We start from the raw sequence: 17689 nt of genomic DNA, 5'->3' as shown, positions 1-17689 counted from the left end.
CACACACACACGTAGACACACACACAGACGTAGACACACGCACACACACGTACACACACGCACGTAGACACACACACACACGTAGACACACACACACACGTAGACACACACACACACGTAGACACACACACACACGTATACGCACACACACGTATACACACACACACGTAGACACACACACACGTATACACACGCACGTAGACACACACACATGTACACGTAGACACACACACACATGTACACGTACACACACACACATGTACACGTATACTCACACACATGTACACGTACACACACACATGGAGACATACACACACACATGGAGACATACACACACGCACATGTACACATACACACACGTACACACACACACACATGTATACATACACATAATGTATACACACACACATGTATACACACACACATGTATACACACACACATGTATACACACACACACACATACACACGTGTATACACACACAAACATGTATACACACAAATGTACACACACACATGTATACACACACACACACATACTATGTATACACACAAACATGTATACACACGTGTATACACACGTGTATACACACGTGTATACACATGTGTATATACACATGTGTATACACACACATGGAGACATACACACACGCACATGTACACATACACACACACGTATACATACACATAATGTATACACACACACATGTATACACACACACACACACACACACGTGTATACACACACATGTATACACACACGTATACACACACACAAACATGTATACACACACACACAAACATGTATACACACACAAATGTACACACACACACAAACATGTATACACACACACAAACATGTATACACACACAAATGTACACACACACACACACACATACTATGTATACACACATGTGTATACACATGTGTATACACACACGTACACATGTATACACACACACACACAATATATACATACACACAATGTCTACACACACATGTGTATACACGTCTATACACACATGTGTATACACACACATGTGTATACACACACGTACACACACACACACACACGTACACATGTATACACACACACACACACACATACAATGTATACACACAAACATGTATACACACACACAAACATGTATACACACACACGTGTATACACACACACGTGTGTATACACACACACGTATACACACACACACTATCCCCAGCAAAACCACATCAGCACACCGCTATCCCATGCCCCCCCAGCACACTGGCATTCTCGGCTCCCCGCCATTCCCAGCCCCCATCAACACCATCAGCACCCACACATCGGCACCTTTGCACCTCCCCCATCGGCACACCCACATCCGCACCCCCACATCCGCACCCCCACATCAGCACCAAACCCTCCAAAATCAGCACACCGATACAATCACCATCAGTACAGCCACAGCAGCACTACCACCGCACATGGGCCGCGTTGACCACTCCTCACCCAAATGCCACACCCACACCACAAACATCCCGGGCAACGCCGGGGCTCTCAGCTAGTGTATTATATTGGTTCATTATTTAAAAAAAAAATTTACTACATCCACTGTGCTTAGCATAGGTTTTTTACTTTTATTTGTAATAACATTTTCCATTTCACTTTTATTTATATTTTTACTCTATAGAGATTTTATATAGTGATAGGTTGGCGCTAATATATTTCTTCTCTTGTTGTGATATATATATATATATATATATATATATATGTAGCCCCGAGGTGAATTTTCACTTTCTGGCCCCCCTCCGTGAAGGCCGTGTGGTAGCGGGTGCCGCCGGAGGCTGCGACGGACCCGCCGGCACTTCGCGAGGGTGGGGGCCAGAGCAGGGAGCAGCGCGAGTTTTTGCGACGCAGGCCGGTTGCCGGGGACGCGATCGGGCCGTCGCTAGGGCCGCGATCGCGTTGCCACCGGCTGGGCGGCTTAAGCAGAGGGCGCCGCCATTGCGCGTTAGCTCGCGCATGCGCAGTAGGCGCAAAGTGCAGGGAAGGCCCCAGAGAGATCGCGCGAGGGCAGGACAGGGAAGAGAGAGCTTGCGGCGCCCATTGAGAGTTCGCGCATGCGCGGGAGAAGCGCGCACGCGGCCCCAATGCTTAGACAGCCCCCTGGGAACTACAATTCCCAGAAGGCTTAGGGAGACAGGCATCAGGTGCCTGAGTGTGGCCAATAGGGCTGGAGGAAGCTCAGCCCGGGAATATAGATACATTTCCCGGGCTTTGCATGCGTCAGTCAGGCAGAGGAGAAGGAAGGGGTAGGAAGGGTGCAGGGAGCGCGTGGCTCCTGCATCAGGTAAGGGTTCTCCCTAGATCCCCAGGCAGGCCCCAATTCCCGGTAAGGGCAGGGGGTAACTGAAGAGGGACGGCCATAGCTAGGGAGGTGACCCTTAGGTGTGGAAGGTGCTGGTTTGGCAGTGCCACAGCGGATAGGGCTGTGGGCACTGACAAAGAGGCACAGTGTGCATGCAGTGGATTTGCTGCGGGATCCAGGTGGCTGTGTGTGATTGCAGCTGTCTGTGTGTGTCGCTGCATGTGCTGGGCGCAGTGCGTGCAGTGTGTGTGAAGCATGTGTGAATCCCTGCAGGCTGACAGTGTGAGCTGTGTGTCGGCTGCAGGTGAGTTAGGCTGTTAGGATTAGCCAGATACAGACAGGACTGGGTAGCTAGGGGAAGGGGGGCAGGTTATTGTCCACAGGCCCTAGGAGTTTTCCCCAAGCCACCCCAGGTTGCGGTTCCTCAGGGACAGGCCCTAGGTTAGGGTTGCTGTCACTCTAGAAGTAGTTGTGATAGAAAGCGAATAGCTGCGGTTGCTGTTCCCATGCGGTTGGTGTTGCCGTGATCCGGTTGGAGTTCCCGGGAAGCGGTGGGACCCTCGTTGGGGTCCACGGCGGAAGTACCTGAATAAAGATCAGACGGACGTCTGACCCTTTGAGAAGTGTGTGGCAGTCCCGAGCATCGGAGTGCTCGGAAGGTACCTCTGAAATATAAGTGCACCAACTGGGCCCTAGCTTAATATAGTGACTGCGCAGTCACCCACGACCTTTCGTAGGAGTACGAGACATTGGGTGTGGGGGATCACAGGACACTGGGTGAGGGACACCAGACATTGGGCTGAGGTGATGCGGGTAGAGCATCAGGTGATGTCATGTTATGTTATGTAATGAGGTTATGTGTGTGTGTTAAGTAAAGTGTTAGTTTGGTTTATCATCTACGTGTGTTATTGTATTTCTTACCCAGGGCTATCTTTCCTAACGGGGGATCCTGGGTAAGTGGAGGCGCTGCACCAGGTAACGTTAAGGGTTTCCCCAGGCTCCCAGCTAGCGGAGGCTCAGATCTCCTGGAGCCACAGGTGTTATGCAGTACCAGTAACCCTTTAGGAGCAGGTGTGTTGCAGGGAAAGGGACCGGTTAGACCACGAGGGGCCAATGTGAGATTGGGTGGGTCGGCCGGTTCACAAAAAGGGTTACATATATATATATATATTTATATATATATATATATATATATATATGAATGTCCAATAAATATTTCTAGGTCTCATTTTACAGCATATTTGGAATTCTACCTAACCTCTTCCTACTGACTGACAGACTTGCTCTTTTCCACCATTGTCTATATAAAAATACCATACTTATCCTGATCTTTCTCCCATCAACATTGACAGCTGTGTTGATGTCCTCATAGAATACCTTAGACAAGTACTAGGTTTAAGAGTGGTGACCAGCTATTAGTATGGGGCCCAGCACCAGTTCTTTGACTGTACCCGTCCCTTAAAGAATCTTTGTGCTTAACCCTATACATACAGTAGCTGAATGGAATACAGAGTTTTGTTTGTGGTGGTTTTGTTTTGTTTGTGTTCATTATGAGTTTTAAAGAAGGATTACATGTGGAGAGGTCAATGTTAGGAGGCTTTGTGTATGTACTGTAGAATTAGTACTCCAGTGATTATTGATTCCCGTAAAGCTAAAGGTTGGGAACAATCAGACTAGAATATTTTGTCAGACAAAAGGTACTAAGGAGAGTCCTTCATATGGTGAGAATCTTTTACAAGGTACAGACACGTTACAGCAGCAACCTTCTCCAAAACACAGGAGATGTTGTTGTAGCTTTCTCTTGGGTGACCTGCTGCAACATTTTATCTGTCCTACATCACATAAATGTGTTTTATGTTCTATTAGAGTTGTGGCCTTCAGAAGTAGTCATAGAATTGGAGGTCTGGAATGTGGTATCTCCACCACAGCACACAAGTGTTTTGATGAGGCCATGTCCTTCTGCCATAGGCAACCTGTGTTCTGCTGTGCACATCTCCTTACCTGTGTGATGTCATTGTTTGCTTCAGCTGGTCATAGAAAACAAACTCCGGTTCCCTGTCAGAAAAATAACATACAGATAGATTGGAATATTATAACTGATTGAGAAAAGTACACTGGGAAGTAGATACATTCACTTTGTGGCCATCGATTTACTATGTGCAGATATTAGAAGTTTATTTTGTATGTTAAAAAAAGATTACGTTAGAGGTATGGACACTGGCTTTGAACTCCTTGTGACCTTGGCCATGGGACTTTATCTCCCTAGATTGGAAGCTCTTTGGGGCAAAGTCTGATTTTGTCTGTATAGCACTGTATACATTGTTAGAACGATGTAATTTTTTTAAATATATATACAGCTCAACCCCCTTATAACGCTGTGCTTGGGGTCCAAAGAATCACATCGCGCTATAAGCGGATTGCGTTAGAAATGATGTACGGTTGTATGCATTGTACAATAAAGTATTTAAGATACCAATAATCGTGTTGTAAAGTATTCATAAATATGAAAATCGGAAGCCACACTTGCATCGCGTTATAAGCGGATTCGCGTTGTAACGGATCGCGTTATAACGGGGTTGAGCTGTATTTATATATAAATATATACTGTATATATATGTTTCATTGTGCATAGAGTATTTCAGATGTTAACATATTCCTGTGCTTAGCATTTTCTGCCGCTTATACCTTGCTGCTTGACCCACTGCTCTTACTGTGCGTTCTCTTTGTCCTTTCTGTAGGTTGTGATAACTTTTAGGCACCAAGATATGTCTTCATCATAAATGAAACTATTGTGTTTAGAAGTTTCAGAACATCACAGGTTTCTTCTTCTTGTATCCTTCGCCTGCACTGTGACCTGAAAGGTATCGTAACTTACAACAATTCTCCAGAACCGCTACTTGACCTTTGAAATTACTGTACATTTCTCCTTTAAATGAAGTAAAACAAGAAAGTAGCAGAATCCTAAATGAAATTCATCTCGCAACGCAATTGTTTCTGTTGAAAAATGCCACTGTTACTGAAATGACTTGTATTAATTTGACAACATACTGTATTTATCTGTGTGACCCGGTCCCCCCTGAGTCCCCCTCCATCCCCTTACCTTCCACTGCGGCTGCGGAGGATGGGGAGAGTACGGGCAGTTGGAGCGGCGATCGGATCGCCGGCGGCTCCCTTAGCAGGGCGCAGCCATTTTGCGCGTGGTCACGCATGCACAACGCTTCGCGGATGCACAGGAACAAGTGGAGTTGCAACGGCCATCTTGCTTCACCCGCGCACATGCGCAGTATAGCACAAGTGGCGGCCATTACACCCAACAGCCCCACAATGCACAGGGGCAGTTAGGTGCCAGGAACCAGCCAAAAGGGCTGCAGCAATCCTCTGGTCTCGGAGATTGTTACTTTTGGCGCGGCTGAACCACGCCAGTCGGAGCTGGGACAAGGAAGGGGTAGGCTGTATGTGCAGGTGTCTGGGGCACGTGCACTAGGCCAGATACCCCCTGTTAGGCCCCAGCTAGGCCCCGACCCCCACATAGCTTGTAGCTGCTATAGGGACTTGCCCTTAGACAGGGACATTGCCCCGCTTAGCACTGATAGTGACAGGGACACAGTGAGACGCTGCACGGTGACTGCGGTCCAGAACCAGACCATCAGAGACTATCATTAGTGTGGGACCCACCAGCTGGATACCACCCACCGCGGAGGCGGACTCATTGCTGACATCGCTGGATCAGTGGATCCTATCTTCTACAGCGCGCTCGGGTGTGGACACACCCGGCTGGTACCGCAACGAACCAGTGCACCAACTCAACACTTTAGTGGGGCAGCGCTGTCTCACACATTTGGGTGGGTTGGCTCTTGGGAGACACTGGGACTGTCCGATGCCAGGAGCACCTCAGTACATTGGGGTAAACCCCACCGGGGTATGGACACGGTGTTTGAAAGACACGGTGAGGGGGTACGGCCCTGCAAGGCCTCTGTGAGTGTGTGTCTTATCTTTATTATTGGTTTTATGAGGTATATAATAAAACTGTTATGCTTTATACGTGTGTATTCGTTATTGTCCTGTAACAGGGTAATTCTGCCAGCGGAATCCCGTATAGGTGGAGGCGCTACCGATCACCAACTCAGGTACACCCCAGGTTCGCAGCAGTGGAGGCTCAGGTTTTCTGTGAGCCACAGGTATCATACCGCACCACATACACCGTAGCCCCATATCTCCCAGGGGATGGGGGAAAGTGCGCGACATCTGTTATCTGAGCCCAGTAGAAGCCTTGGAAGAGGTGAGACGTAGGTTGACTTGAAAGCATGCAGCACCACTTTGGTCAAGATATAGCCTTCCTTATCCCTCAACATTAGAGGATCCTTTGTGAGGAATTCATGGAGATTAGGTCGAGAAGACCTGTGATGAATAAGTAATGCAATAGGTTTCTCTGCCAAAGTGTAGTAATGGTATGGTGTATGCGCCTGAACAGAGTTCCAGTCATAGGGAGATTGGTGGGGAGATTGGTGAGACATCCTGGGGAGTGTCCGGGTTAGAGAAGATCTTTATGTCTTATTTGTTCAATAAAATATTTCACTTGAGAAAAATGGAAGCTCTGTACACTATATTTTCATCTATGAAGAACTCAAGTGTAGGTCCCCTAAAAATATATCACAACCTGCCAAAAATGTTTAATAAAATATTGATTATTGAAATATGCAGTACAAACGTATTACACAAAGATTTGTACCTGTCGTCTGCCTTGAACACATGTCGCTTGACGTCTCTCAGGTTCCTCCTGAAGAGATGCTCTATGGTGGACAGTAGAGGATGGTTGTTCTCTATCAGCTGGGCCGCACGGGGCTGAGACACCAACCAGTCAAGAATGGCCGGTAACCGGGGCTCCTGTACCTCTTGCAAACAAGAGCACTGGAGTCATCGATAATTTGTTTCCAGTACGTCTCTAGACAAAGGCAATCAGATGTGACCCAGTCCTCTTATGGAACCATTTTAGTACTCCTATCTTAAAGCATTACCTAACCCGGGTTAAGCCTTTAGGAGAACCATGTGCTAAATAATAATTCAGTGATAATGGGTAATATTAGTGTAACCTATGTCCCCCCCCCGGTCGCAGACTGGACCCCTAGGGTGTAGTGAGGGCTGGCTACATGCATGTTGGTGGTGCATACCTGTGAGGAACAGGAGGGCCTGAGTCTCCCGCGTTGGTATTGGGGATAACAGGGACAGGCTTCTGGGGTATATGCCTCCATCTTCTTAGCAACGGTGCAGCGCCTCCATCTCTATAAGCCCCAAGGATATGGGGTGGAACCCTTACAGAGAATTCCCATTTAGGGAAGAGAGATTCCAATCTCACACACAGTCTTGGATAAAAGCAGCAATGTCTCTTTATTGGTTCTGTAGCAGCACACAGCAACAGCAGGGTACAGGCTTTTCCTCCTTCTCCTTCCCTCCAGACATACACCCTCAGGATGGGCTGTCTGGAGCTCCAATACTCCACACCTTCCACCCCAAGGTATAGGCCCTCAGGGTGAGGCTAACTCTCCCCTCACCCTCTGCAGGGTGAGGGGCATTGGTCCACTGCACTATTGTGCTATCAGCTCTACTCAAGGTGGCTGAGTCTCTCCTCTCCTCTCACTGGCATGCTCCAAGCTCAGACTCTGCTTCAGTACTCTCTCTCTCCTCCAAATGTACTAACTCCAGACTCACAGGAGCAGCCTACTAAATCGAGACAGCCCTGCCCATCATGATGTCAGCAGGCCCCTCCCCTGTGTCTCTTGCATTAGCCACAGAGTCAGGTGCCTACCTCCACCAATCCTGGCTGGGCTTGAAGCTGGGGAAACCCATGATAGCTACTGGCGGCCTGCCCTTAACAGGACTTACACCAGTAGGAGAAAGATATATAGCCCCCATTTCTGACCGGGGCTACACTCTCCCTCAGGTGGAATCCAATGGTCCCCACGTGGACCTAACTTTAGCAGCTCCATCCTGCAGATGAACAAATCTGGGAAACAAACACAGTTCATATGGTTAGTATAAAAACTCAGACCATCCACGCAGATGGTGTAATTAATGACAATGGTACCTCCCAACGTGGAGAACCTAACTTAATAATAATGCCACAAGTCGGGCTTTCTAACCTTCCGCCCATTATGGTCTGTTACAGTGACATAGTACGGCTGTACAGACCCAGACTCTGGCCGATAAACCACACTCTGCTTGTATATGCACCTCCCCACACTCCAGGCCCGGACTACCTCACTGATTTTATCCTCGTTCTGGTACCCGGCTTTCCCGAACTTGGTACGCAAGTATTCTTGCACTGCCTCTCTGAGCCAGCTATCTCTGTGCTCCTCTATCTCACTCATTATCGGCTCAGGCACATAAGGAAAATCATATTCGTGTGTCTGCCTATACCTAGCCACTATAGCTCTGTCTGCTCGGCTCAACCTGGGCAGCTTTCTGTGGCCCGCCCTGCTTGGCAGTACCCAAAACTCCGGTTCTACAGGAGCAATGTCATCATACAAAACACTAGGCCCCTTAGGAAGGATGATCTTTTGTTCTATCTCTTGAAATCTTTGCTCTAGCTCATCCGCCACCTCCTGGGGGAGTATAGGCACCTACCGCCCACCAATGGTCTACTATGTTGCTCCTAATTAACAGGAACCTGGTACGGTCCATACCCTTGTGGTACCCAGTGAACAGGGGTGCCCACCACTTGTCACGGTGTTCGTACGCAGACAATGCACTAGAGGTACCTAGTGTCTCTGACTCAGCTTGGGATGACACACCGGACGTGACCGCCTCTGTAGAGCGCGAGCAGCTGCGTCTACCTTTTGCATTAATGTAGATGGTGGGGTTCATTTTGGAAACCACTTTGCTTACAGGCCCTGCCTCCGCAGTAGTGTGGGACCCTGGGGCCCTCCCCCTGAACACAGGAGAAAATTACATTGGATTAGGCACACGTATCACATTATCATATGGTACTTCCCCATCAGATCCCTCGTCACTCAGTTCCCAATCCCTCAAATCCTTGGAGTACTTGGGGTTCTTACTTAACTTATCCCCGCTAGGTCCCGGTGTCATGACTCGTGACTGGGCAGGGGCAAGGGCCGGGGTGATGGCGCTAGGGGCTGGGGCAATGTCCGAATCAATGTCCAGCAAGCGGGTAATGCCGCGGCCACTGGGCACTTTCTTGCTTGCCCTCTCCGGCGTGCTTCGTGCTCCTCTGTGAACGCCGTGGTGGTCAAGATTGGCAAGTACAGCCGCCATGGCGGCTCCTCGGGCCGCAAAGATGGCCACCGGCCCTCCGTGCCAGCCGGAACCGGAAGTGTCGTCATCGTTGCCGCCCGCGGAATCTCCATCCGCTCTGTGGTCACGCACCGGAAGTGCGTCGAAGACCGGAAGGGGCGGTGGTGGATCATCCGGTCCGCGGATGGGTAAGTAGGCCGCAAGCCTTTCTTTCTCGCCCTCTGCAGGATCCTTCTTCGCCTGGCGGGAGTAAGTGGGTGGTGGATTCTCCTTACCTCTGGTTCCTCCGGAGCCGTCTCAGATGCCGTCTCTGCCGCACTGGGAGTCACCACGGCCGTGGGACTTCTACGGGCCTCAGGCCGCACCAGCGCTCGCCGTCGGGAGGTGTCCGGACTCGTCTGCTCCCTCTCTCTCGTAAGTGGACCGCCATCTTTATTACAGCTGGGGTGGTTCGCCGGTAGGCTCATTGCCACCGATGAGACGCCATCATCTTCCTCCGAAGACGACTTGGTCGGATCCTCCGCTAAGGAGTCACCTGGGTCTTTTGCGGCCCCGCCAGTGGTTAGTGGTACGAAACGGGCCCGCTCCGGTACCTCCACTGCGGTCGCGCTCTTCTCCGCCGGAGTTTCTCTCGGCTCGGTTGTTGGCTGGGCCTGGGTTCCCACCTCAGCAGGGGTGGGGAACTAGGGCAGCCTCGTCTGCTGTCTCTCTCTCCTCCAAATGTACTAACTCCAGACTCACAGGAGCAGCCCACTAAATCGAGACAGCCCTGCACATCATGATGTCAGCAGGCCCCTCCCCTATGTCTCTTGCATTATCCACAGAGTCAGGTGCCTACCTCCACCAATCCTGGCAGGACTTGAAGCTGGGGAAACCCATGATAGCTACTGGCGGCCTGCCCATAACAGGACTTACACCAGTAGGAGAAAGATATATAGCCCCCATTTATTACCGGGGCTACATTAGAGACAGAATTGTGTTTGCGCTCAAATAATAATATCACTGTAACATCCTTATGTAATAGGGCTGACAAGTAATGCCCAGTCCTAAAGACCCTTTAGGGTCCTGTGATTTTAATTGGGGCAATTTATAAAGCTAGCAAGTTAGCCCCTAAAGACCGGCTATACAGATGTAGCTGCCTGTTCTCTCCCGCTTGCCAAGGAACATCGGTAGCATCTCGCGGTAATCTCGCCGCATGGGACGGGGTTTAAATGCAGAATTCTCAAGGCAAGCGGGGGAGAACAGGCAGCTACACCTGTAGGTACTCAATTAAATAAGTGGTATGGAACACCCTATTGCAGGAGATCTCAAACTGTGGCCTGGACCGCCATTGGTCCCTGAAGAGGTTACTGATGGTCCCTGAAACCGCTCAAATTCCCTTCTCTTCTGCAATCATTGGCTTTCCTATCCCTGCCGGTGTCTGATCTTTTGATCCACCACCAGAAATGTATAAATATGGTATACTGTACACATATATAAAATGTATGTATGATCAGATCTAAGTGTAAGTATGGTGATCCTCCAGATGATTAATAACACTGCAGTGGAAATATTTATGGAAAGGTTTGAGCGCTCCTGCACTAATTAATACTTTCTTAATATCCGGTCCTCGTGATGTGGTTACTACAACATAACAGATAGGACATGGTGTTGCAGCCTCTTTACATTTACTTTGGGCTACATGCATAAAGCTCCAATAAATCAGAGCTGCCTAACGTGAGATAAATAAAATAGTAACTAATGTTTTTTACCCCTGAGGTTACCGCATTTCCTCAAAGCTGGTTATATGCAAACACAACAACCGTTATATATCTCATTAGCGTAGGCGTAACTCTCTCCCCAAAGCCCTATGTCACGGGGTGGATGGCAGTGACGTCAAGCTTAGGTAAGACTTAACTAACTTAATCTTAAATCTGTGCGTTAACCTTATCAGACGTTAATGGATACGTGATATCACGGTAAACGCCTGTTTTGCATCTCATTATCACTAACGGCTGTTATAATTAACGCAATGCTCGATACGGTAGGAAGATAGAAAAATGGCAAAAGCACTCCAATGCCAGGCCAATAATAATATATATAATGCCAGAACCACCATCCAAAGGAATCCGTAATCATAAATATGAGATAGTGAAAATGCACAACAATAATGGGTACAGTCCTCCTTAAGACAGGTGGTGGGTAGTGCAAGCCCACTCACAATCAGTCTCATTGGCAGGTTCCCCTCTGTTGGTAAAAGTACTCACTTTTCCTTGTTGTGGCTGGCTGGCTGTGCAGCTTCCAATGGTGATTTGCGGAAGTAGAGAGATTGGGAGGAGCGCACGAACAAAATGGAGCAGGAAGGGACCCAGAGTCAAAAATATATAAAAGGGTACTTCAATGTGTCATGAGAGCCATCCAACATCGCAGCGTTCTTTATCAAGGATGGGTATAGGTCCCTTCCTGCTCCATTTTGTGCGTGCGCTCCTCCCAATCTCTCTACTTCTCGATACGGTACGAAACATGACTTAACATGAAGTTATTGGCCTTTGAAGATATTGTATGCAGTAACACTAACGTTCCGTTACATAACGGAGCTTCATAGATATGGGCGCCGGGTGGTAACCCTGACCTAGCAGAAAATATATACCCAATGTCCCTTCTTATTAGACGTGAAATGTAATAATACAGTAATAATGAGTGATATTTGTTTTAAATTAGAAAAGGAGTAATATCTTGAATTCAGCCCGCTGGGGGAAATGTGCAGTATAACTCCTCAATGCTCCATCTTAATCCCCAGGCACTTTTAGCCTCTGATTTTCACGTAAAAGTAAATATTGAAGTAGAAAGATCACGTACCAGTTCCCCCTGGAAAATGGAAACTTTCTCTGGGGTTTCCTGAAAGAATGAAAATGTTGTAATTTCAGTGCTTTTTACCTGAACTGCTGAAAAAAGGCCACTAGGCGGATCTGTAAGATCATTTATTTGTCCTTTTTCTTAGTGCAGAATAAATGAGTTCTTCAGTATTTTGGTGATACCTTTTTTATTTGGACTAACAATTTATGTCATAGGACAAGCTTTCGAGAGTTCTCCTCTCTTCCTCAGGTCGGCAATACTGATATACAAAGGAATCTATGACTTAGACAGGGATTGGAAAACAAAAAGAGGAACAATAAAGAACAGAGAGATGTACTGTACAGTATATGAGGTGGGGTGTGGGGGGGGGGGCACTGGAAGGGTGTTAAAACAGAGATAAGGAAGGTGAGAATTGGGCAGCACAGAGGGGGAAGAGGAGAGTGGGGGGTTAGGGCTGTTACACAAACATCATCACTATTCCAGGTTTTCTATCATTGTTTGATGCAAATATCAAAACAGATAATACCTTGCAATCACAGAACGTTTGCCTGATCTGCTGCTATTCTCCAAACCTGTGTACTATAGTAACTCAGAGGAAGACGGGTAATGTCACAGGTGCTCACTCTGCCCGTCCAGTTCTCATGTCCACTTACAGACCAGTCATCTTGATTCATGACCCCCAAATTCTTTCCTCCTACCTCGATGACTTGTGTTGAGCAAGTTAAGCAGAATACTAGTGTACAAAAACTAGCAATGAAGGATTTTCGGGTCCCGCTGGTAGTTTCTATGCAAACTTTCCCTTACGTCCACCAACAGAAACCTAAATCAGTCCCCCCTCCCTGATATTAAAGGATACTTCATGCAGGCTCAGAAGGTCACCTCAATTCTGCGGCTCACACCCACTTCTGAGCTGGTCTCGATTAATTGGGTAAATGAATGCAATACTCAGACACATGGGACAGCTACATTAGTGTACTCTCTATGTCTAAACTGAGCCTTTGTATGGAGGCAGACGTAAAGGTCTCCATCGGTTGATGAGTGAAGAAGTTATTGGGCAGCAGTCTAGACATCACATGACTGAGACCACGGGTCCCTGCAATGGTTAAAACCTGAGTTTTTCCGAGGTAACAGAATAGGAAAAGGCAGAGAGAGGAATCTGACTTTCTATCTCATTTTCCATATTTCAAATGCATTAACACTACAAAAGATTAATTTATTTCTTCATGAGAACACTTAAAAAGGGGACGAGTGGTGAGGCTTGAACACTCCATCTGCACTGATAGTTTGGGGGTATTTATTACTTGGATATAAAGTACTCCTCTGAGTTGTTGGGGGGGGGGGTTGGAGTGTATTCTCAAAGATAAATGATTTTGCTGCTATTCATGGCAGAATTAATTTTTCAGGAGCCCCGGTATTTGCAAGAGAAAGGTCAGGTATAAAAGACAGAATTACAAAGCTTTCCGCCGACAAAGAAGCTGCAATAAAGCAGAAGAAATCGAATAAAAGACCCTGTCTGAGTAGTGCTTCTGATCTAGTAGACAATACTGCTGTACACATACAGTACCTATAAACGTGCTCACATTAGCAGGCTGCCTGTTATGCAGGGATATGATGCATCTCTTGGACTCAAATGAACTGTTCTAGTAAGTTTCAGTATTTTCTGTCTATCGTCTTAACCATGTAACTGGCGGGACCGCATTGGGTAGCAGGGTAATTGGCAGTAACAGGATATACAGTACATGGGCAGATTTATTTATTTATTTATAAAATGTTTTACCAGGAAGTAATACATTGAGAGTTACCTCTCGTTTTCAAGTATGTCCTGGGCACAGAGTTAAAATGACAAATAATACATGGTTACAAATACAGTTACATAAGTGAACAGGGTATACATTATATACAAGACATTGCATGCACAGTTAAGAAGATGTATATTATAGGCATATGTAACAATTACAGACCAGATTAAAATGTGAGACAGCTTTAGTTTTGAAAGAACTTACACTGGTGGTGGATGTGAGAGTCTCCGGTAGATTGTTCCAGTTTTGGGGTGCACGGTAAGGAGGAGCGGCCGGATACTTTGCTGAGCCTTGGGACCATGAACTGTCTTTTGGAGTCAGATCTCAGATGATAAGTGCTGCATGTGGTAGGGGTGAGGGGTGCTTCTTGTTGGTGATGACAATTAGCCTCAAGTTGATCTTCTGATTGCAAGCAGCCTGGGGATGGAATACAATGCTGAGACCTCAAGATACCACAGTCGCTTTCTGTCAATGGAGCTGGGTGGTCTCAGGGCTTCTAACAGGGGTGGCCAACACAAGGGCCACCAACAGGTCAGGTTTTAAGGATATCCCTGCTTCAGCAAAGGTGGCTCAATCACTGACTGAAATCCCGGTGCTGAAGCAGGGATATCCATTAAACCTGAGCTGTTGGAGGCCCTTGAGGACTGGAGTTGGCCACCCCTGTTCTAACAGGTTACCTCACTGGTCTAGAACCTGTAGAACCCATAGAAATATTGCAAAGAGCAGGCAATCCGCCTAGATCCCTTTGAGATTAACATGGCTTTGCTGCAGATAGTTCTGGAGCTTTTTTTGTTAGCTTGCTTCATAAAACAAATGACACTTTTTCTGCAAGATAAGAGTATTACAGCGGCTTACCTTTATTGTCTTCTTAAACATAAACCTTGCCAGAGCCTCACACAGAATCTGTGTGTTTCTTTTAAGCTTCTTTATATCGATCGGAGACCTAGAAAATGCATCACAATCAGCGGTGTAAATTAAATAACGAGTTATATATTCATACTATTTGCCTCTATAATTTAAAGGTTCCATCTATTGCAAACCTGAACTAACCGTTTACCAGGTGAAAGTATGTGTCTGATGCAATTAGAACATCGGACAAATATACGTATATTAAAAGCATACTGTATGTGAAAGGTTATTCTGGCAATATTTGTAACCAGAAAGGGATACGTGTGTGAAGAACACACGACAAAAGATCCCCACTAAGGCGCACCGCAGGCCTGAGTTGAATTAAATCCTGGTCCTATGGTGCGCTAGACATACAACATAAATAAATTTATTTAAATCCTAATAAAATGTTAAAAAACCCAGAAGCTCTTAGTTTCTCCAGAATAACATGAAATCAAATCAAATCAAATAAAGTCAAATATGGCAGAGAGAGTGTCTGTGACTCTTCTTATATTCCCCTCTTGCTAGTTGTATTGCCTCTTAAGAAAATCCTGGGTGAGGTATTAATATACCTTTATAGACACCTTATGTTAATAAGAGGCGATACATCAATGAGAGTAGCTAAGTATGTATATAAATATACCTAAACCAAGCCTGTTGGTTGTGAAGATTGTTGATCCTCACGGTGGGCTTGAAAACAAAGAGAAAGCACAACACATAGCGTAATACTGTTGAAACATTAAACAAACAACATATAAGACAACATATAACAGCTGAATACTTAAATGGTATTTTTAGGACAATAAAATCATTTAATAACAATTAATATTTACTATAATGCACAATTTGCATGGACACATAGATTTAAGCAATTAAAAATCTGAATAGGTGGTTCAACTGCTCCGTAGCACCAATGTTGATGATAGCAATGCCTACTCACCAGATGGAATAGGTTTGCAGGCAGTGGATATTTTAGAGAGTATCCCCTCTCATCTGTGTGCTGCTCTCTGCTTAGCTGGCGTCTCTGTCGGCTCGTGGGTGCAGCTCATCAGCGGGGACTCCTGCAGCTCCAGGAAGCACGTCTGAGCAGATGGAACTCAGCTGCAGCTGATTCAGCACGATGTCAGCCACGGACCACCGTGAGCTAGTCTATCTGCTGCTCACTGCTAGCTGGCGTCTCTATCCGCTCGTGGACGCAACTTGTCAGCAGGTACTCCTGCAGGGCGCCAAGCAGGGCGCTTGAATAATGGAAAACCGCAACAGCTGGTTCAACTCGTCGGCGGCTATAAGAGATGGTTAGCTGGCAGCTCACGTTGATTCACCGATGTACGGGGGTACTACACCAATGTGTGCGGGGCTTGAACCTCCACCCTACGCGTTTCAAGAGCGATCTGCTCTCTTCCTCAGGGGTATATGAATAAAAAAGTCCAAAATGTCCTTTAAATACTGACTTCACCATTTGGGTAAATAGTTCCACCTGTAGCTAATTGCACATGTGCTGTGCTTGTAATAAAGTTGCTCTTAGTGTGTTTGCAATCAGACACTGCACAGTGAGAATGTCTTTGAACAAAAAAGCTACTTACTATTTTGTACAGCTGTTATACATAATGACAACATTAAACATAACACAATATACAATGAACATATACTACTAACAACATATATATTTAAACATGACACAATAAACAATGAACATATACTACTAACAACATATATATATTTATGTATATAAACAAAAAATAAATGAATTAAAAAAAAAAAAAAAAAAATGCATAATTTTAAGGTAGGACAAAAAAAAAAAAAAAAAATTTTTTAAATTAATTATTTAATATAATATGCGAATTATGATTAGATAAAATGTATTAAACCAGTGATAGTGTGCTTATTTATGTAGGAGGAACCTACTGCTATAAGCGAATTTAAACACTAATGTATATGACATGTCACCTTATGTGGATGTATTTGGTACTAACCCACCAAAAAGGATTTCAAATCGAATTCTACATTTAAGCCCATTGGGGACAGAGTACATAACTCATAAATCCAATAGGACTCTCTTCTCCCCAATAGGCTCAATGTATTACCTCCTCTCCAGTGTGGTACAATGCGCTCTATTCCTACGCACCTCAAACCTTTTGGGTCTTTATTGTGCACCTGAAGAAAATGATTAGACACATTGTGTGTGACTAAACCAGTTTTAATATTGTATATATGTTCATACAAACGTCTTTTTATAGCTCGCGTTGTCATACCCACATACTGCAGACCACACGGACATTCAAGTAAATATATAACAAAGGAACTACTACATGTAATATGTTGTTTAATTTTATACTGTTTATGTGTTTTATTTGATATAAAATTTATTTTTTTGTTACTGTATTTGCATGCCGTGCATTTGTTACAGAGGAAGTATCCCCCACAGAGTGTTGTGTCTCTTTGAACTGGCTGCAGCGATGGACAGCTGGGTGCCAGTCTCTGTCCTATATTAGGAGCTTTTGTGAATATAATATGTGGATATTCGGGTAGAATTCCCTCTAGTTCTTTATCCTTTTTCAATATTGGCCAGTAT

The 17689-nt window shown here is 45.9% G+C and overlaps 1 pseudogene; it reads right to left on the bottom strand.

Moving 5' to 3' along the window:
- The window catches only part of LOC142462826 (BOS complex subunit NCLN-like), a 125444-nt pseudogene that overhangs the window by 13919 nt on the left and 93836 nt on the right, over positions 1-17689 (bottom strand).

This window comes from Ascaphus truei, chromosome 1 (assembly GCF_040206685.1).
Source record: "Ascaphus truei isolate aAscTru1 chromosome 1, aAscTru1.hap1, whole genome shotgun sequence".
Lineage (NCBI taxonomy): Eukaryota > Metazoa > Chordata > Amphibia > Anura > Ascaphidae > Ascaphus > Ascaphus truei.
Note: the sequence above shows the minus strand (reverse complement) of the source record. Positions and strands in the feature narration are given on the sequence as shown.